The 18417-nt window shown below is 53.4% G+C and overlaps 1 protein-coding gene and 1 long non-coding RNA gene across 3 annotated transcripts in view; one reads left to right on the top strand and one right to left on the bottom strand.

Moving 5' to 3' along the window:
* The window catches only part of LOC124302986 (calponin homology domain-containing protein DDB_G0272472-like), a 100360-nt gene that overhangs the window by 38920 nt on the left and 43023 nt on the right, over nt 1-18417 (top strand). The gene's annotated exons all lie outside the window — the stretch shown is intronic.
* On the bottom strand, nt 15226-15642 carry LOC124302993 (uncharacterized). Its single transcript, XR_006907806.1, has 3 exons — nt 15593-15642; nt 15395-15460; nt 15226-15262 (listed from the first exon to the last, which is right to left on the bottom strand). It is a non-coding gene; the product is annotated as an uncharacterized LOC124302993 (long non-coding RNA).

Genomic DNA, 18417 nt, shown 5'->3' with positions numbered 1-18417 from the left:
GATCTAGCAGTGTGACCAGAGTAAGTAGCGATTGTGAAGAAGATGACGATGATACAGATTTGACATCGGAGGAGATTTATGATGATTCTATTGACTCGTCAGAGGAAGATTCATGTCAAGAAAGCACTGACGAGTCGGAAGATTCATCGACGACGACGGCCGAAATAACATCGACGACCGAAACAACTGACTTGACTACCGTTGCGTCTGGAACAACTGACGTTGGAAACGACGCTACAACAACCGAATACTCCGACGTCACAACAGTGACATCGAAGACCACTACGGCCAGTGCCGATGCATCGACCACAGAGTCTTCCAACGCTACGACGGTCACATCAGAGACCTCCGCAACAAGTGCCGATGCATCGACCACAGAGTCTTCCAACGCGACAACGGTCTCGTCGGAGTCGTCCACGACAAGTGCAGAGGCGTCAACTACTGAATCTTCAAACGCTACGACGGTCACATCAGAGACATCTACAGCGAGTGCCGATGCTTCAACTACAGAATCATCCAATGCTACGACGGTCACATCAGTGACCTCCACAGCTAGTGCTGATGCATCTACCACGGAGTCTTCCAACGCTACGACAATCACATCAGAGACCTCCACAGCTAGTGCCGATGCATCGACCACAGAGTCTTCCAGCGCTACGACGGTCACATCAGAAACCTCTACAGCAAGTGCCGATGCATCGACCACAGAGTCTTCCAACGCTACGACGGTCACATCAGGGACCTCTACAGCAAGTGCCGATGCATCGACCACAGAGTCTTCCAACGCTACAACGGTCACATCAGAGACCTCTACAGCGAGTGCCGATGCATCGACCACAGAGTCTTCCAACGCTACGACGGTCACATCAGAGACCTCCGCAACAAGTGCCGATGCATCGACCACAGAGTCTTCCAACGCGACAACGGTCTCGTCGGAGTCGTCCACGACAAGTGCAGAGGCGTCAACTACTGAATCTTCAAACGCTACGACGGTCACGTCAGAGACATCTGTAGCGAGTGCCGATGCATCAACCACAGAGTCTTCCAACGCTACAACGGTCTCGTCGGAGTTGTCCACGACAAGTGCGGAGGCGTCAACTACTGAATCTTCAAACGCTACGACGGTCACATCAGAGACCTCCACAGCTAGTGCCGATGCATCGACCACAGAGTCTTCCAACGCTACGACGGTCACATCAGAGACCTCTACAGCAAGTGCCGATGCATCGACCACAGAGTCTTCCAACGCTACAACGGTCTCGTCAGAGTCGTCCACGACAAATGCGGAGGCGACAACTAATGAATCTTCAGAAGCTACGACGGTCACATCAGAGACCTCCACAGCTAGTGCTGATGCATCGACCACAGAGTCTTCCAACGCTACGACGGTCACATCAGGGACCTCCACATCGAGTGCCGATGCATCGACCACAGAGTCTTCCAACGCTACAACGGTCTCGTCGGAGTCGTCCACGACAAGTGCAGAGGCGTCAACTACTGAATCTTCAAACGCTACGACGGTCACATCGGAGACATCTACAGCGAGTGCCGATGCTTCAACTACAGAATCGTCCAATGCTACGACGGTCACATCAGTGACCTCCACAGCTAGTGCTGATGCATCGACCACGGAGTCTTCCAACGCTACGACAATCACATCAGAGACCTCTACAGCAAGTGCCGATGCTTCAACTACAGAATCATCCAATGCTACAACGGTCTCGTCGGAGACGTCCACGACGAATGCGGAGGCGTCGACTACTGAATCTTCAGAAGCTACGACGGTCACATCAGAGACCTCCACATCAAGTGCTGATGCTTCAACTACAGAATCATCCAACGCTACAACGGTCACATCAGAGACCTCCACAGCAAGTGCCGATGCATCGACCACAGAGTCTTCCAACGCTACAACGGTCTCGTCGGAGACGTCCACGACAAATGCGGAGGCGTACACTACTGAATCTTCAAACGCTACGACGGTCACATCAGAGACCTCTACAGCGAGTGCCGATGCTTCAACTACAGAATCATCCAATGCTACGACGGTCACATCAGTGACCTTCACAGCTAGTGCTGATGCATCGACCACAGAGTCTTCCAACGCTACGACGGTCACATCAGAGACCTCTACAGCAAGTGCCGATGCATCGACCACAGAGTCTTCCAATGCTACGACGGTCACATCAGTGACCTTCACAGCTAGTGCTGATGCATCGACCACAGAGTCTTCCAACGCTACGACGGTCACATCAGAGACCTCTACAGCAAGTGCCGATGCATCGACCACAGAGTCTTCCAACGCTACGACGGTCACATCAGGGACCTCTACAGCAAGTGCCGATGCATCGACCACAGAGTCTTCCAACGCTACAACGGTCACATCAGAGACCTCTACAGCGAGTGCCGATGCAACGACCACAGAGTCTTCCAACGCTACGACGGTCACATCAGAGACCTCCGCAACAAGTGCCGATGCATCGACCACAGAGTCTTCCAACGCGACAACGGTCTCGTTGGAGTCGTCCACGACAAGTGCAGAGGCGTCAACTACTGAATCTTCGAACGCTACGACGGTCACATCAGAGACCTCTACAGCGAGTGCCGATGCATCAACTACAGAATCATCCAATGCTGGGACGGTCACATCAGTGACCTCCACAGCTAGTGCTGATGCATCGACCACAGAGTCTTCCAACGCTACGACGGTCACATCAGAGACCTCTACAGCGAGTGCCGATGCATCGACCACAGAGTCTTCCAACGCTACGACGGTCACATCAGAGACCTCCGCAACAAGTGCCGATGCATCGACCACAGAGTCTTCCAACGCGACAACGGTCTCGTCGGAGTCGTCCACGACAAGTGCAGAGGCGACGACTACTGAATCTTCAGAAGCTACGACGGTCACATCAGAGACCTCCACAGCTAGTGCTGATGCATCGACCACAGAGTCTTCCAACGCTACGACGGACACATCAGGGTCCTCCACATCAAGTGCCAATGCATCGACCACAGAGTCTTCCAACGCTACAACGGTCTCGTCGGAGACGTCCACGACGAATGCGGAGGCGTCAACTACTGAATCTTCAAACGCTACGACGGTCACATCAGAGACCTCCACAGCGAGTGCCGATGCTTCAACTACGGAATCATCCAATGCTACGACGGTCACATCAGTGACCTCCACAGCTAGTGCTGATGCATCTACCACGGAGTCTTCCAACGCTACGACAATCACATCAGAGACCTCTACAGCAAGTGCCGATGCTTCAACTACAGAATCATCCAATGCTACAACGGTCTCGTCGGAGACGTCCACGACGAATGCGGAGGCGTCGACTACTGAATCTTCAGAAGCTACGACGGTCACATCAGAGACCTCCACATCAAGTGCTGATGCTTCAACTACAGAATCATCCAACGCTACGACGGTCACATCAGAGACCTCCACAGCAAGTGCCGATGCATCGACCACAGAGTCTTCCAACGCCACAACGGTCTCGTCGGAGACGTCCACGACAATTGCGGAGGCGTCAACTACTGAATCTTCAAACGCTACGACGGTCACATCAGAGACCTCTACAGCGAGTGCCGATGCTTCAACTACGGAATCATCCAATGCTACGACGGTCACATCAGTGACCTCCACAGCTAGTGCTGATGCATCGACCACAGAGTCTTCCAACGCTACAACGGTCTCGTCGGAGTCGTCCACGACAAGTGCAGAGGCGTCAACTACTGAATCTTCAAACGCTACGACGGTTACATCAGAGACCTCCACAGCAAGTGCCGATGCATCGACCACAGAGTCTTCCAACGCTACAACGGTCTCGTCGGAGTCGTCCACGACAAGTGCAGAGGCGTCAACTACTGAATCTTCAAACGCTACGACGGTCACATCGGAGACATCTACAGCGAGTGCCGATGCTTCAACTACAGAATCGTCCAATGCTACGACGGTCACATCAGTGACCTCCACAGCTAGTGCTGATGCATCGACCACAGAGTCTTCCAACGCTACGACGGTCACATCAGAGACCTCCACATCAAGTGCCGATGCATCGACCACAGAGTTTTCCAACGCTACAACGGTCTCGTCGGAGTCGTCCACGACAAGTGCAGAGGCGTCAACTACTGAATCTTCAAACGCTACGACGGTCACATCAGAGACCTCTACAGCGAGTGCCGATGCTTCAACTACGGAATCATCCAATGCTACGACGGTCACATCAGTGACCTCCACAGCTAGTGCTGATGCATCGACCACGGAGTCTTTCAATGCTACGACGTTCACATCACAGACCTCCACATCAAGTGCTGATGCTTCAACTACAGAATCATCCAACGCTACGACAGTCACATCAGAGACCTCCACAGCAAGTGCCGATGCATCGACCACAGAGTCTTCCAACGCTACAACGGTCTCGTCGGAGACGTCCACGACAAATGCGGAGGCGTCAACTACTGAATCTTCCAACGCTACGACGGTCACATCAGGGACCTCTACAGCAAGTGCCGATGCATCGACCACAGAGTCTTCCAACGCTACAACGGTCTTGTCAGAGTCGTCCACGACAAATGCGGAGGCGACAACTAATGAATCTTCAGAAGCTACGACGGTCACATCAGAGACCTCCACAGCTAGTGCTGATGCATCGACCACAGAGTCTTCCAACGCTACGACGGTCACATCAGGGACCTCCACATCGAGTGCCGATGCATCGACCACAGAGTCTTCCAACGCTACAACGGTCTCGTCGGAGTCGTCCACGACAAGTGCAGAGGCGTCAACTACTGAATCTTCAAACGCTACGACGGTTACATCAGAGACCTCCACAGCAAGTGCCGATGCATCGACCACAGAGTCTTCCAACGCTACGACGGTCACATCAGGGACCTCCACATCGAGTGCCGATGCATCGACCACAGAGTCTTCCAACGCTACAACGGTCTCGTCGGAGTCGTCCACGACAAGTGCAGAGGCGTCAACTACTGAATCTTCAAACGCTACGACGGTCACATCGGAGACATCTACAGCGAGTGCCGATGCTTCAACTACAGAATCGTCCAATGCTACGACGGTCACATCAGTGACCTCCACAGCTAGTGCTGATGCATCGACCACAGAGTCTTCCAACGCTACGACGGTCACATCAGAGACCTCCACATCAAGTGCCGATGCATCGACCACAGAGTTTTCCAACGCTACAACGGTCTCGTCGGAGTCGTCCACGACAAGTGCAGAGGCGTCAACTACTGAATCTTCGAACGCTACGACGGTCACATCAGAGACCTCTACAGCGAGTGCCGATGCTTCAACTACAGAATCATCCAATGCTACGACGGTCGCATCAGTGACCTCCACAGCTAGTGCTGATGCATCGACCACGGAGTCTTTCAACGCGACGACGGTCAAATCAGAGACCTCTACAGCGAGTGTCGATGCTTCTACTACAGAATCATCCAACGCTACAACGGTCTCGTCGGAGACGTCCACGACAAGTGCAGGGGCGTCAACTACTGAATCTTCAAACTCTACGACGGTCACATCAGAGACCTCCACGGCGAGTGCCGATGCTTCAACTACCGAATCATCGAATGCTACGACGGTCACATCTGTGACCTCCACAGCTAGTGCTGATGCATCGACCACAGAGTCTTCCAAAGCTACGACAGTCACAACAGAGACCTCCACAGCAAGTGCCGATGCATCGACCACAGAGTCTTCCAACGCTACGACGGTCACATCAGAGACCTCCACATCAAGTGCTGATGCTTCAACTACAGAATCATCCAACGCTACGACGGTCACATCAGAGACCTCCACAGCAAGTGCCGATGCATTGACCACAGAGTTTTCCAACGCTACAACGGTCTCGTCGGAGTCGTCCACGACAAGTGCAGAGGCGTCAACTACTGAATCTTCGAACGCTACGACAGTCACATCAGAGACCTCCACATCAAGTGCTGATGCTTCAACTACAGAATCATCCAACGCTACGACGGTCACATCAGAGACCTCCACAGCAAGTGCCGATGCATCGACCACAGAGTCTTCCAACGCTACAACGGTCTCGTCGGAGACGTCCACGACAAATGCGGAGGCGTCAACTACTGAATCTTCGAACGCTACGACGGTCACATCAGTGACCTCCACAGCTAGTGCTGATGCATCGACCACAGAGTCTTCCAACGCTACGACGGTCAAATCAGAGACCTCTACAGCGAGTGTCGATGCTTCTACTACAGAATCATCCAACGCTACAACGGTCTCGTCGGAGACGTCCACGACAAGTGCAGGGGCGTCAACTACTGAATCTTCAAACTCTACGACGGTCACATCAGAGACCTCCACGGCGAGTGCCGATGCTTCAACTACCGAATCATCGAATGCTACGACGGTCACATCTGTGACCTCCACAGCTAGTGCTGATGCATCGACCACAGAGTCTTCCAAAGCTACGACAGTCACAACAGAGACCTCCACAGCAAGTGCCGATGCATCGACCACAGAGTCTTCCAGCGCTACGACGGTCACATCAGAAACCTCTACAGCAAGTGCCGATGCATCGACCACAGAGTCTTCCAACGCTACGACGGTCACATCAGGGACCTCTACAGCAAGTGCCGACGCATCGACCACAGACTCTTCCAACGCTACAACGGTCACATCAGAGACCTCTACAGCGAGTGCCGATGCATCGACCACAGAGTCTTCCAACGCTACGACGGTCACATCAGAGACCTCCGCAACAAGTGCCGATGCATCGACCACAGAGTCTTCCAACGCGACAACGGTCTCGTCGGAGTCGTCCACGACAAGTGCAGAGGCGTCAACTACTGAATCTTCAAACGCTACGACGGTCACGTCAGAGACATCTGTAGCGAGTGCCGATGCATCAACCACAGAGTCTTCCAACGCTACAACGGTCTCGTCGGAGTTGTCCACGACAAGTGCGGAGGCGTCAACTACTGAATCTTCAAACGCTACGACGGTCACATCAGAGACCTCCACAGCTAGTGCCGATGCATCGACCACAGAGTCTTCCAACGCTACGACGGTCACATCAGAGACCTCTACAGCAAGTGCCGATGCATCGACCACAGAGTCTTCCAACGCTACAACGGTCTCGTCAGAGTCGTCCACGACAAATGCGGAGGCGACAACTAATGAATCTTCAGAAGCTACGACGGTCACATCAGAGACCTCCACAGCTAGTGCTGATGCATCGACCACAGAGTCTTCCAACGCTACGACGGTCACATCAGGGACCTCCACATCGAGTGCCGATGCATCGACCACAGAGTCTTCCAACGCTACAACGGTCTCGTCGGAGTCGGCCACGACAAGTGCAGAGGCGTCAACTACTGAATCTTCAAACGCTACGACGGTCACATCGGAGACATCTACAGCGAGTGCCGATGCTTCAACTACAGAATCGTCCAATGCTACGACGGTCACATCAGTGACCTCCACAGCTAGTGCTGATGCATCGACCACGGAGTCTTCCAACGCTACGACAATCACATCAGAGACCTCTACAGCAAGTGCCGATGCTTCAACTACAGAATCATCCAATGCTACAACGGTCTCGTCGGAGACGTCCACGACGAATGCGGAGGCGTCGACTACTGAATCTTCAGAAGCTACGACGGTCACATCAGAGACCTCCACATCAAGTGCTGATGCTTCAACTACAGAATCATCCAACGCTACGACGGTCACATCAGAGACCTCCACAGCAAGTGCCGATGCATCGACCACAGAGTCTTCCAACGCTACAACGGTCTCGTCGGAGACGTCCACGACAAATGCGGAGGCGTACACTACTGAATCTTCAAACGCTACGACGGTTACATCAGAGACCTCTACAGCGAGTGCCGATGCTTCAACTACAGAATCATCCAATGCTACGACGGTCACATCAGTGACCTTCACAGCTAGTGCTGATGCATCGACCACAGAGTCTTCCAACGCTACGACGGTCACATCAGAGACCTCTACAGCAAGTGCCGATGCATCGACCACAGAGTCTTCCAATGCTACGACGGTCACATCAGTGACCTTCACAGCTAGTGCTGATGCATCGACCACAGAGTCTTCCAACGCTACGACGGTCACATCAGAGACCTCTACAGCAAGTGCCGATGCATCGACCACAGAGTCTTCCAACGCTACGACGGTCACATCAGGGACCTCTACAGCAAGTGCCGATGCATCGACCACAGAGTCTTCCAACGCTACAACGGTCACATCAGAGACCTCTACAGCGAGTGCCGATGCAACGACCACAGAGTCTTCCAACGCTACGACGGTCACATCAGAGACCTCCGCAACAAGTGCCGATGCATCGACCACAGAGTCTTCCAACGCGACAACGGTCTCGTTGGAGTCGTCCACGACAAGTGCAGAGGCGTCAACTACTGAATCTTCGAACGCTACGACGGTCACATCAGAGACCTCTACAGCGAGTGCCGATGCATCAACTACAGAATCATCCAATGCTGGGACGGTCACATCAGTGACCTCCACAGCTAGTGCTGATGCATCGACCACAGAGTCTTCCAACGCTACGACGGTCACATCAGAGACCTCTACAGCGAGTGCCGATGCATCGACCACAGAGTCTTCCAACGCTACGACGGTCACATCAGAGACCTCCGCAACAAGTGCCGATGCATCGACCACAGAGTCTTCCAACGCGACAACGGTCTCGTCGGAGTCGTCCACGACAAGTGCAGAGGCGACGACTACTGAATCTTCAGAAGCTACGACGGTCACATCAGAGACCTCCACAGCTAGTGCTGATGCATCGACCACAGAGTCTTCCAACGCTACGACGGACACATCAGGGTCCTCCACATCAAGTGCCAATGCATCGACCACAGAGTCTTCCAACGCTACAACGGTCTCGTCGGAGACGTCCACGACGAATGCGGAGGCGTCAACTACTGAATCTTCAAACGCTACGACGGTCACATCAGAGACCTCCACAGCGAGTGCCGATGCTTCAACTACGGAATCATCCAATGCTACGACGGTCACATCAGTGACCTCCACAGCTAGTGCTGATGCATCTACCACGGAGTCTTCCAACGCTACGACAATCACATCAGAGACCTCTACAGCAAGTGCCGATGCTTCAACTACAGAATCATCCAATGCTACAACGGTCTCGTCGGAGACGTCCACGACGAATGCGGAGGCGTCGACTACTGAATCTTCAGAAGCTACGACGGTCACATCAGAGACCTCCACATCAAGTGCTGATGCTTCAACTACAGAATCATCCAACGCTACGACGGTCACATCAGAGACCTCCACAGCAAGTGCCGATGCATCGACCACAGAGTCTTCCAACGCCACAACGGTCTCGTCGGAGACGTCCACGACAAATGCGGAGGCGTCAACTACTGAATCTTCAAACGCTACGACGGTCACATCAGAGACCTCTACAGCGAGTGCCGATGCTTCAACTACGGAATCATCCAATGCTACGACGGTCACATCAGTGACCTCCACAGCTAGTGCTGATGCATCGACCACAGAGTCTTCCAACGCTACAACGGTCTCGTCGGAGTCGTCCACGACAAGTGCAGAGGCGTCAACTACTGAATCTTCAAACGCTACGACGGTTACATCAGAGACCTCCACAGCAAGTGCCGATGCATCGACCACAGAGTCTTCCAACGCTACGACGGTCACATCAGGGACCTCCACATCGAGTGCCGATGCATCGACCACAGAGTCTTCCAACGCTACAACGGTCTCGTCGGAGTCGTCCACGACAAGTGCAGAGGCGTCAACTACTGAATCTTCAAACGCTACGACGGTCACATCGGAGACATCTACAGCGAGTGCCGATGCTTCAACTACAGAATCGTCCAATGCTACGACGGTCACATCAGTGACCTCCACAGCTAGTGCTGATGCATCGACCACAGAGTCTTCCAACGCTACGACGGTCACATCAGAGACCTCCACATCAAGTGCCGATGCATCGACCACAGAGTTTTACAACGCTACAACGGTCTCGTCGGAGTCGTCCACGACAAGTGCAGAGGCGTCAACTACTGAATCTTCAAACGCTACGACGGTCACATCAGAGACCTCTACAGCGAGTGCCGATGCTTCAACTACGGAATCATCCAATGCTACGACGGTCACATCAGTGACCTCCACAGCTAGTGCTGATGCATCGACCACAGAGTCTTCCAACGCTACGACGGTCACATCAGAGACCTCAACATCAAGTGCCGATGCATCGACCACTGAGTTTTCCAACGCTACAACGGTCTCGTCGGAGTCGTCCACGACAAGTGCAGAGGCGTCAACTACTGAATCTTCGAACGCTACGACGGTCACATCAGAGACCTCTACAGCGAGTGCCAATGCTTCAACTACAGAATCATCCATTGCTACGACGGTCGCATCAGTGACCTCCACAGCTAGTGCTGATGCATCGACCACGGAGTCTTTCAATGCTACGACGTTCACATCACAGACCTCCACATCAAGTGCTGATGCTTCAACTACAGAATCATCCAACGCTACGACAGTCACATCAGAGACCTCCACAGCAAGTGCCGATGCATCGACCACAGAGTCTTCCAACGCTACAACGGTCTCGTCGGAGACGTCCACGACAAATGCGGAGGCGTCAACTACTGAATCTTCCAACGCTACGACAGTCACATCAGGGACCTCTACAGCAAGTGCCGATGCATCGACCACAGAGTCTTCCAACGCTACAACGGTCTTGTCAGAGTCGTCCACGACAAATGCGGAGGCGACAACTAATGAATCTTCAGAAGCTACGACGGTCACATCAGAGACCTCCACAGCTAGTGCTGATGCATCGACCACAGAGTCTTCCAACGCTACGACGGTCACATCAGGGACCTCCACATCGAGTGCCGATGCATCGACCACAGAGTCTTCCAACGCTACAACGGTCTCGTCGGAGTCGTCCACGACAAGTGCAGAGGCGTCAACTACTGAATCTTCAAACGCTACGACGGTTACATCAGAGACCTCCACAGCAAGTGCCGATGCATCGACCACAGAGTCTTCCAACGCTACGACGGTCACATCAGGGACCTCCACATCGAGTGCCGATGCATCGACCACAGAGTCTTCCAACGCTACAACGGTCTCGTCGGAGTCGTCCACGACAAGTGCAGAGGCGTCAACTACTGAATCTTCAGACGCTACGACGGTCACATCGGAGACATCTACAGCGAGTGCCGATGCTTCAACTACAGAATCGTCCAATGCTACGACGGTCACATCAGTGACCTCCACAGCTAGTGCTGATGCATCGACCACAGAGTCTTCCAACGCTACGACGGTCACATCAGAGACCTCCACATCAAGTGCCGATGCATCGACCACAGAGTTTTCCAACGCTACAACGGTCTCGTCGGAGTCGTCCACGACAAGTGCAGAGGCGTCAACTACTGAATCTTCGAACGCTACGACGGTCACATCAGAGACCTCTACAGCGAGTGCCGATGCTTCAACTACAGAATCATCCAATGCTACGACGGTCGCATCAGTGACCTCCACAGCTAGTGCTGATGCATCGACCACGGAGTCTTTCAACGCTACGACGGTCAAATCAGAGACCTCTACAGCGAGTGTCGATGCTTCTACTACAGAATCATCCAACGCTACAACGGTCTCGTCGGAGACGTCCACGACAAGTGCAGGGGCGTCAACTACTGAATCTTCAAACTCTACGACGGTCACATCAGAGACCTCCACGGCGAGTGCCGATGCTTCAACTACAGAATCATCCAACGCTACGACGGTCACATCAGAGACCTCCACAGCAAGCGCCGATGCATCGACCACAGAGTTTTCCAACGCTACAACGGTCTCGTCGGAGTCGTCCACGACAAGTGCAGAGGCGTCAACTACTGAATCTTCGAACGCTACGACAGTCACATCAGAGACCACCACATCAAGTGCTGATGCCTCAACTACAGAATCATCCAACGCTACGACGGTCACATCAGAGACCTCCACAGCAAGTGCCGATGCATCGACCACAGAGTCTTCCAACGCTACAACGGTCTCGTCGGAGACGTCCACGACAAATGCGGAGGCGTCAACTACTGAATCTTCGAACGCTACGACGGTCACATCAGTGACCTCCACAGCTAGTGCTGATGCATCGACCACAGAGTCTTCCAACGCTACGACGGTCAAATCAGAGACCTCTACAGCGAGTGTCGATGCTTCTACTACAGAATCATCCAACGCTACAACGGTCTCGTCGGAGACGTCCACGACAAGTGCAGGGGCGTCAACTACTGAATCTTCAAACTCTACGACGGTCACATCAGAGACCTCCACGGCGAGTGCCGATGCTTCAACTACCGAATCATCGAATGCTACGACGGTCACATCTGTGACCTCCACAGCTAGTGCTGATGCATCGACCACAGAGTCTTCCAAAGCTACGACAGTCACAACAGAGACCTCCACAGCAAGTGCCGATGCATCGACCACAGAGTCTTCCAACGCTACGACGGTCACATCAGAGACCTCCACATCAAGTGCTGATGCTTCAACTACAGAATCATCCAACGCTACGACGGTCACATCAGAGACCTCCACAGCAAGTGCCGATGCATCGACCACAGAGTTTTCCAACGCTACAACGGTCTCGTCGGAGTCGTCCACGACAAGTGCAGAGGCGTCAACTACTGAATCTTCGAACGCTACGACAGTCACATCAGAGACCTCCACATCAAGTGCTGATGCTTCAACTACAGAATCATCCAACGCTACGACGGTCACATCAGAGACCTCCACAGCAAGTGCCGATGCATCGACCACAGAGTCTTCCAACGCTACAACGGTCTCGTCGGAGACGTCCACGACAAATGCGGAGGCGTCAACTACTGAATCTTCGAACGCTACGACGGTCACATCAGTGACCTCCACAGCTAGTGCTGATGCATCGACCACAGAGTCTTCCAACGCTACGACGGTCACATCAGGGACCTCTACGGCAAGTGCCGATGCATCGACCACAGAGTCTTCCAACGCTACAACGGTCACATCAGAGACCCCTACAGCGAGTGCCGATGCATCGACCACAGAGTCTTCCAACGCTACGACGGTCACATCAGAGACCTCCGCAACAAGTGCCGATGCATCGACCACAGAGTCTTCCAACGCGACAACGGTCTCGTCGGAGTCGTCCACGACAAGTGCCGATGCATCGACCACAGAGTTTTCCAACGCTACAACGGTCTCGTCGGAGTCGTCCACGACAAGTGCAGAGGCGTCAACTACTGAATCTTCGAACGCTACGACGGTCACATCAGAGACCTCTACAGCGAGTGCCGATGCATCAACTACAGAATCATCCAATGCTGGGACGGTCACATCAGTGACCTCCACAGCTAGTGCTGATGCATCGACCACAGAGTCTTCCAACGCTACGACGGTCACATCAGAGACCTCCACATCAAGTGCCGATGCATCGACCACAGAGTTTTCCAACGCTACAACGGTCTCGTCGGAGTCGTCCACGACAAGTGCAGCGGCGTCAACTACTGAATCTTCAAACGCTACGACGGTTACATCAGAGACCTCCACAGCAAGTGCCGATGCATCGACCACAGAGTCTTCCAACGCTACGACGGTCACATCAGAGAACTCCGCAACAAGTGCCGATGCATCGACCACAGAGTCTTCCAACGCGACAACGGTCTCGTCGGAGTCGTCCACGACAAGTGCAGAGGCGTCAACTACTGAATCTTCAAACGCTACGACGGTTACATCAGAGACCTCCACAGCTAGTGCTGATGCATCGACCACAGAGTCTTCCAACGCTACGACGGTCACATCAGGGTCCTCCACATCAAGTACCGATTCATCGACCACAGAGTCTTCCAACGCTACAACGGTCTCGTCGGAGACGTCCACGACGAATGCAGAGGCGTCAACTACTGAATCTTCGAACGCCACGACGGTCACATCAGAGACCTCTACAGCGAGTGCCAATGCTTCAACTACAGAATCATCCATTGCTACGACGGTCGCATCAGTGACCTCCACAGCTAGTGCTGATGCATCGACCACGGAGTCTTCCAACGCTACGACGGTCACATCAGGGACCTCCACATCAAGTGCTGATGCTTTAACTACAGAATCATCCAACGCTACGACAGTCACATCAGAGACCTCCACAGCAAGTGCCGATGCATCGACCACAGAGTTTTCCAACGCTACAACGGTCTCGTCGGAGTCGTCCACGACAAGTGCAGAGGCGTCAACTACTGAATCTTCGAACGCTACGGCGGTCACATCAGAGACTTCCACATCAAGTGCTGATGCTTCAACTACAGAATCATCGAACGCTACGACGGTCACATCAGAGACCTCCACAGCAAGTGCCGATGCATCGACCACAGTGTCTTCCAACGCTACAACGGTCTCGTCGGAGACGTCCACGACAAATGCGGAGGCGTCAACTACTGAATCTTCAAACGCTACGACGGTCACATCAGTGACCTCCACAGCTAGTGCTGATGCATCGACCACAGAGTCTTCCAACGCTACGACGGTCACATCAGAGACCTCCACATCAAGTGCCGATGCATCGACCACAGAGTTATCCAACGCTACAACGGTCTCGTCGGAGTTGTCCACGACAAGTGCAGAGGCGTCAACTACTGAATCTTCGAACGCTACGACGGTCACATCAGAGACCTCTACAGCGAGTGCCGATGCTTCAACTACAGAATCATCCATTGCTACGACGGTCGCATCAGTGACCTCCACAGCTAGTGCTGATGCATCGACCACGGAGTCTTTCAACGCTACGACGGTCAAATCAGAGACCTCTACAGCGAGTGCCGATGCTTACACTACAGAATCGTCCAACGCTACAACGGTCTCGTCGGAGACGTCCACGACAAGTGCAGGGGCGTCAACTACTGAATCTTCAAACTTCACGACGGTCACATCAGAGACCTCCACGGCGAGTGCCGATGCTTCAACTACCGAATCATCGAATGCGACGACGGTCACATCTGTGACCTCCACAGCTAGTGCTGATGCATCGACCACAGAGTCTTCCAACGCTACGACGGTCACATCAGAGACCTCCGCAACAAGTGCCGATGCATCGACCACAGAGTCTTCCAACGCGACAACGGTCTCGTCGGAGTCGTCCACGACAAGTGCAGAGGCGTCAACTACTGAATCTTCGAACGCTACGACGGTCACATCAGAGACCTCTACAGCGAGTGCCGATGCTTCAACTACAGAATCATCCATTGCTACGACGGTCGCATCAGTGACCTCCACAGCTAGTGCTGATGCATCGACCACGGAGTCTTTCAACGCTACGGCGGTCACATCAGAGACTTCCACATCAAGTGCTGATGCTTCAACCACAGAATCATCGAACGCTACGACGGTCACATCAGAGACCTCCACAGCAAGTGCCGATGCATCGACCACAGTGTCTTCCAACGCTACAACGGTCTCGTCGGAGACGTCCACGACAAATGCGGAGGCGTCAACTACTGAATCTTCAAACGCTACGACGGTCACATCAGTGACCGCCACAGCTAGTGCTGATGCATCGACCACAGAGTCTTCCAACGCTACGACGGTCACATCAGAGACCTCCACATCAAGTGCCGATGCATCGACCACAGAGTTATCCAACGCTACAACGGTCTCGTCGGAGTTGTCCACGACAAGTGCAGAGGCGTCAACTACTGAATCTTCGAACGCTACGACGGTCACATCAGAGACCTCTACAGCGAGTGCCGATGCTTCAACTACAGAATCATCCATTGCTACGACGGTCGCATCAGTGACCTCCACAGCTAGTGCTGATGCATCGACCACGGAGTCTTTCAACGCTACGACGGTCAAATCAGAGACCTCTACAGCGAGTGCCGATGCTTACACTACAGAATCGTCCAACGCTACAACGGTCTCGTCGGAGACGTCCACGACAAGTGCAGGGGCGTCAACTACTGAATCTTCAAACTCTACGACGGTCACATCAGAGACCTCCACGGCGAGTGCCGATGCTTCAACTACCGAATCATCGAACGCGACGACGGTCACATCTGTGACCTCCACAGCTAGTGCTGATGCATCGACCACAGAGTCTTCCAACGCTTCGACGGTCACATCAGAGACCTCCGCAACAAGTGCCGATGCATCGACCACAGAGTCTTCCAACGCTACAACGGTCTCGTTGGAGACGTCCACGACAAATGCGGAGGCGTCAACTACTGAATCTTCAAACGCTACGACGGTCACATCAGAGACCTCTACAGCGAGTGCCGATGCTTCAACTACAGAATCATCCAATGCTACGACGGTCACATCAGTGACCTCCACAACTAGTGCTGATACATCGACCACAGAGTCTTCCAACGCTACGACGGTCACATCAGAGACCTCCACATCAAGTGCCGATGCATCGACCACAGAGTTTTCCAACGCTACAACGGTCTCGTCGGAGTCGTCCACGACAAGTGCAGAGGCGTCAACTACTGAATCTTCGAACGCTACGACGGTCACATCAGTGACCTCCACAGCTAGTGCTGATGCATCGACCACAGAGTCTTCCAACGCTACAACGGTCTCGTCGGAGTCGTCCACGACAAGTGCAGAGGCGTCAACTACTGAATCTTCGAACGCTACGACGGTCACATCAGAGACCTCCACATCAAGTGCTAATGCTTCAACTACAGAATCATCCAACGCTACGACGGTCACATCAGAGACCTCCACAGCAAGTGCCGATGCATCGACCACAGAGTCTTCCAACGCTACAACGGTCTCGTCGGAGACGTCCACGACAAATGCGGAGGCGTCAACTACTGAATCTTCAAACGCTACGACGGTCACATCAGTGACCTCCACAGCTAGTGCTGATGCATCGACCACAGAGTCTTCCAACGCTACGACGGTCACATCAGGGACCGCTACAGCAAGTGCCGATGCATCGACCACAGAGTCTTCCAACGCTACAACGGTCACATCAGAGACCTCTACAGCGAGTGCTGATGCATCGACCACAGAGTCTTCCAACGCTACGACGGTCACATCAGGGTCCTCCACATCAAGTGCCGATGCATTGACCACAGAGTCTTCCAACGCTACAACGGTCTCGTCGGAGACGTCCACGACAAATGCGGAGGCGTCAACTACTGAATCTTCGAACGCTACGACGGTCACATCAGAGACCTCTACAGCGAGTGCCATTGCTTCAACTACAGAATCATCCATTGCTACGACGGTCGCATCAGTGACCTCCACAGCTAGTGCTGATGCATCGACCACGGAGTCTTTCAACGCTACGACGGTCACATCAGAGACCTCCACATCAAGTGCTGATGCTTCAACTACAGAATCATCCAACGCTACGACGGTCACATCAGAGACCTCCACAGCAAGTGCCGATGCATCGACCACAGAGTCTTCCAACGCGACAACGGTCTCGTCAGAGTCGTCCACGACAAGTGCAGAGGCGTCAACTACTGAATCTTCAAACGCTACGACGGTCACATCAGAGACATCTACAGCGAGTGCCGATGCTTCAACTACAGAATTATCCAATGCTACGACGGTCACATCAGTGACCTCCACAGCTAGTGCTGATGCATCGACCGCAGAATCATCCAATGCTACGACGGTCACATCAGTGACCTTCACAGCTAGTGCTGATGCATCAAGCACAGAGTCTTTCAACGCTACGACTGTCACATCGGAGACCCCCACAGCAAGTGCCGATGCATCGACCACAGAGTCTTTCAACGCTACAACGGTCTCGTCGGAGACGTCCACGACAAATGCGGAGGCGTCAACTACTGAATCTTCAAACGCTACGACGGTCACATCAGAGACATCTACAGCGAGTGCCGATGCATCGACCACAGAGTCTTCCAACGCTACAACGGTCTCGTCGGAGTTGTCCACGACAAGTGCGGAGGCGTCAACTACTGAATCTTCAAACGCTACGACGATCACATCAGAGACATCTACAGTGAGTGCCGATGCTTCAACTACAGAATCATCCAACGCTACGACGGTCACATCAGAGACCTCCACAGCAAGTTCCGATGCATCGACCACAGAGTCTTCCAACGCTACAACGGTCTCGTCGGAGACGTCCACGACAAATGCGGAGGCGTCAACTACTGAATCTTCAAACGCTACGACGGTCACATCAGAGACCTCCACAGCAAGTGCCGATGCTTCAACTACAGAATCATCCAATGCTACGACGGTCGCATCAGTGACCTCCACAGCTAGTGCTGACGCATCGACCACGGAGTCTTTCGACGCTACGACGGTCAAATCAGAGACCTCTACTGCGAGTGCCGATGCTTCTACTACAGAATCATCCAATGCTACGACGG

The sequence above is a fragment of the Neodiprion virginianus genome, chromosome 4 (assembly GCF_021901495.1).
Source record: "Neodiprion virginianus isolate iyNeoVirg1 chromosome 4, iyNeoVirg1.1, whole genome shotgun sequence".
In the NCBI taxonomy this organism is placed as follows: domain Eukaryota; kingdom Metazoa; phylum Arthropoda; class Insecta; order Hymenoptera; family Diprionidae; genus Neodiprion; species Neodiprion virginianus.
This window is presented reverse-complemented; position numbering and strand designations above follow the sequence as displayed.